The 4,037-nt window shown below is 65.9% G+C and overlaps 1 long non-coding RNA gene across 1 annotated transcript; it reads right to left on the bottom strand.

The window, feature by feature from the left end:
* Positions 1–2,300, bottom strand: LOC137848807 (uncharacterized). Its single transcript, XR_011091531.1, has 4 exons — positions 2,071–2,300; positions 1,190–1,331; positions 207–382; positions 1–123 (listed from the first exon to the last, which is right to left on the bottom strand). It is a non-coding gene; the product is annotated as an uncharacterized lncRNA (long non-coding RNA).
* Positions 2,301–4,037: the final 1,737 nt, after the last annotated feature.

Below are 4,037 nucleotides of genomic sequence, written 5' to 3'. Positions count from 1 at the left end.
CGGGGCTTATGCAAATAAGGGGGGCGGGGCTTACGTCCTCGTGGCGGGCGAAGGCGCCGAGCTCGGCCAATAGGAGCTGGAGGTAGAGGGGCTGCCGGGGCCCCGCCCTTGGCCAGGACCCGCCTCACCTGGTGATGACGTCATCGATGACGTCATCAAGCGGGCGTGGTCATTTTGGGTTTAAATATGAAGGGGGCGGGGCCAACGCACCTGGTCCGGGTCAAGCTCCGCCCACTTTTCCTAAGCTCCGCCTCCAGGAGCCGGGCGCGGGTCGCCCGGGGGGGAGGGGCCCCAGGGGGAGGTGGTCCCAGGCCCCGCCCACTTCCAAAAATTGGGCGGGGCCCGGCCGGGGGCGGGGCCGCTCAGCACCAGGGGTCACGCGCTGATTGGTCGGGGGGAAAAAAAGGGGGCGGGGTTAGAGGGGTTTGGCCACGCCCACCCGGATTAAGCCACGCCCACCCGGATTAGGCCACGCCCATCCAAATTTTGGCCACGCCCACCCAGATTTTGGCCCCTCCCGTCCAAATTTTGGCCCCGCCCACCCAAATTCCACCCAAATTATGGCCCTGCCCACCCAAATTATGGCCCCGCCCCACCCAAATTAGGCCCCGCCCCACCCAGATTATGGCCCCACCCACCCAAATTTTGGCCCCGCCCACCCATATTAAGCCCTGCCCACCCAAATTTTGGCCATGCACACCCAAATTTTGGCCATGCCCACCAAATTTTGGCCATGCCCACCCAAATTAGGCCCCGCCCACCCGGATCAGGACCCTCCCACCCAAATTAAGGCCCCGCCCACCCAAATCATGGCCACGCCCACCTAAATTATGGCCACGACCACCCAAATTTTGGCCCTGCCCATCCAAATTTTGGCCTCGCCCACCCATATTAGGCTCCGCCCACCTCCATGTGGCCCCGCCCACCCAGATTATGGCCACGCCCACCTCAATTTGGCCCCACCCAAATTAGGCCCCGCCCACCCAGATTAAGACCCCGACCATCCAAATTTTGGCCCCGCCCACCCATATTATGGCTCCTCCCACCCAAATTATGGTCCCGCCCACCTCAACTTGGCCCGCCCATTCATATTATGCCCCGCCCACCCATATTAGGCCACGCCCACCGGGATTAGGCCCCGCCCACCCGGATTCTGGCCCCGCCCCCCCTTTTGGCCCCGCCCCCTTACCGGCGGCAGCTTTTCGGGCAGCCAATCGCGTCGCGGGGCCCCCCCCTCGTGCAGCGCCCCCGCGTCGTCCACCACCAGGACGAGGCGGAGCCCCCGGGGAGGGGGCGTGGCCAGGAGCGAGAGGAGGCGGAGCCTCAGCGACCTGGGGGCGGGGCCAAAGTGGGGGTGGGAGGGGCTAAAAGGGGAGGGGTGGGGCCAAAATGGGGGTGGGAGGGGCCAAAATGGGAGTGGGAGGGGTCAGAAGGGGAGGGGGCGGGGCTAAAATGGGGGTGGGAGGGGCTAAAGGGGAGGGGGCGGGGCTAAAGGGGAGGGGGCGGGGCCAGAAGGGGAGGGGGAGGGGGCCAGAAGGGGAGGGGGGAGGGGCCAAAATGGAATGGGAGGGGCCAAAATGGGGGTGGGAGGGGCTAAAAGGGGAGGGGGTGGGGCTAAAGGGAGAGGGGGGCGGGGCTAAAAGGGGAGGGGGCGTGGCCAAAATGGAAGGGGGTGGGGCTAAAAGGGGAGGGGGGCGGGGCTAAAGGGGAGGGGGCGGGGGGGGGGCCAAAAGGGAGGGAGGGGGAGGGGGCCAGAAGGGGAAGGGGGGTGGGGCTAAAAGGGGGAGGGGGGCGGGGCCAAAAGGGGGGTGGGAGGGGGCTAAAAGGGGAGGGGCGTGGCTAAAGGTGAAGGGGCGGGGGCCCCACAATTGGGGTGGGAGGGGCCAAAAGGGAGGGGGGGCGGGGCCAAAGGGGGGGCGGGAGGGGCTAACAGGGGGAGGGGGGAGGGGCCAAAGGGGGGGAGTGGGCGGGGCCTAAAGGGGGAGGGGGGGGGCTGGGGGCTAAAACGGGGGAGGGGGGCGTGGCCAAAATGGAGGGGGCGGGCTAAGGGTAAAGGGGGCGTGGCCTCACCCATAGGTGGCGCCCTCCAGGGGGGCGTGGCCCTCCGGGGTGGGCGTGGGTCTCCCGGGGGGGGGCGTGGCCTCGGAGGGCGTCCAATTGGGCGCAGAGGTGGGCCAGGGCCACGCGGGCGTCTGATTGGTCGGGCCGCGCCCCCCCGCGAAGTGATAGGCCGGCACGCAGCGGGGGCGGGGCCTGCGGGGGGAAGGGGGCGGGGCCCTGGCGCAGGGCGCCCACCAATGAGGCCTATGGGGGGGGCAGGGGGAGGGGTTAGCCCCGCCCCTTTGTCCATATATGGCCCCCACCCCCCAGAAGCCCCCTCCCCTTTGCCCATATAAGGCCACCAACCCCCCAGAACGCCCCCTCCCCCTTTGCCCATATAAGGCCACCACCCCCCAGAAGCCCCTCCCCCTTTGCCCATATAAGGCCCCCCACCCCCCCAGAAGCCCCTCCCCTTTGCCCATATATGGTCACCACCCCCCAGAAGCCCCTCCCCTTTGCCCATATAAGGCCACCACCCCCCCGGAAGCCCCGCCCCTTTGCCCATATAAGGTCACCACCCCCCGGAAGCCCCTCCCCTTTGCCCATATATGGCCCCCACCCCCCAGAAGCCCCTCCCCTTTTCCCATATAAGGCCCCCACCCCCCAGAAGCCCCTCCCCTTTGCCCATATAAGGACACCAAACCCCCCAGAAGCCCCTCCCCTTTGCCCATATAAGGCCACCACCCCCCAGAAGCCCCTCCCCTTTTCCCATATAAGGCCCCCACCCCCAGAAGCCCCTCCCCTTTGCCCATATAAGGCCCCCACCCCCCAGAAGCCCCTCCCCTTTGCCCATATATGGCCCCCACCCCCCAGAAGCCCCTCCCATTTACCCATATATGGTCATTGGCACACTTCCATCCCCAGAAGCCCCTCCCCCTTTGCCCATATAAGGTCATGACCCCCCCCCCAAGAAGCCCCTCCCCTTTGCCCATATAAGGCCCCCACCCCCCAGATGCCCCTCCCCTTTGCCCATATATGGCCACCACCCCCCCAGAAGCCCCTCCCCTTTGCCCATATAAGGCCCCCACCCCCCAGAAGCCCCTCCCCTTTGCCCATATATGGCCACCACCCCCCCCAGAAGCCCCCTCCCCTTTGCCCATATATGGTCATTGTCCCACTTCCAACCCCCAGAAGCCCCTCCCCTTTGCCCATATAAGGCCACTACTCCCCAGAAGCCCCCTCTCCTTTGCCCATATTAGGCCACCACCCCCCAGAAGCCCCCTCCCCTTTGCCCATATATGGCCCCCACCCCCCCAGAAGCCCCTCCCCTTTGCCCATATAAGGCCACCACCTCCCAGAAGCCCCTCCCCCTTTGCCATATAAGGCCTCCACTCCCCAGAAGCCCCTCCCCTTTGCCCATATAAGGCCACCACCCCCCAGAAGCCCCTCCCCTTTGCCCATATAAGGCCCCCACCCCCCAGATGCCCCTCCCCTTTGCCCATATAAGGCCCCCACCCCCCAGAAGCCCCTCCCCTTTGCCCATATAAGGTCACCACCCTCCATATCCCACCAGAAGCCCCTCCCCTTTGCCCATATATGGTCATTAGCACACTTCCATACCCAGAAGCCCCTCCCCTTTGCCCATATATGGCCACCACCCCCCAGAAGCCCCCTCCCCTTTGCCCATATATGGTCACCACCCTCCATATTCCACCCAGAAGCCCCTCCCCTTTGCCCATATAAGGCCACCACCCCCCCGGAAGCCCCTCCCCTTTGCCCATATATGGTCATTTGCACTCTTCCACTCCCCAGAAGCCCCTCCCCTTTGCCCATATATGGCCTCCTCCCCCCAGAAGCCCCTCCCCTTTGCCCATATAAGGCCCCCACCCCCAGAAGCCCCTCCCCCTTTGCCCATATAAGGCCACCACTCCCCCAGAAGCCCCTCCCCTTTGCCCATATAAGGCCACCCACCCCCTCAGAAGCCCCCTCCCCTTTGC

This window comes from Anas acuta, unplaced genomic scaffold, assembly GCF_963932015.1.
Source record: "Anas acuta unplaced genomic scaffold, bAnaAcu1.1 SCAFFOLD_336, whole genome shotgun sequence".
NCBI classification, from domain to species: Eukaryota; Metazoa; Chordata; class Aves; order Anseriformes; family Anatidae; genus Anas; species Anas acuta.
This window is presented reverse-complemented; position numbering and strand designations above follow the sequence as displayed.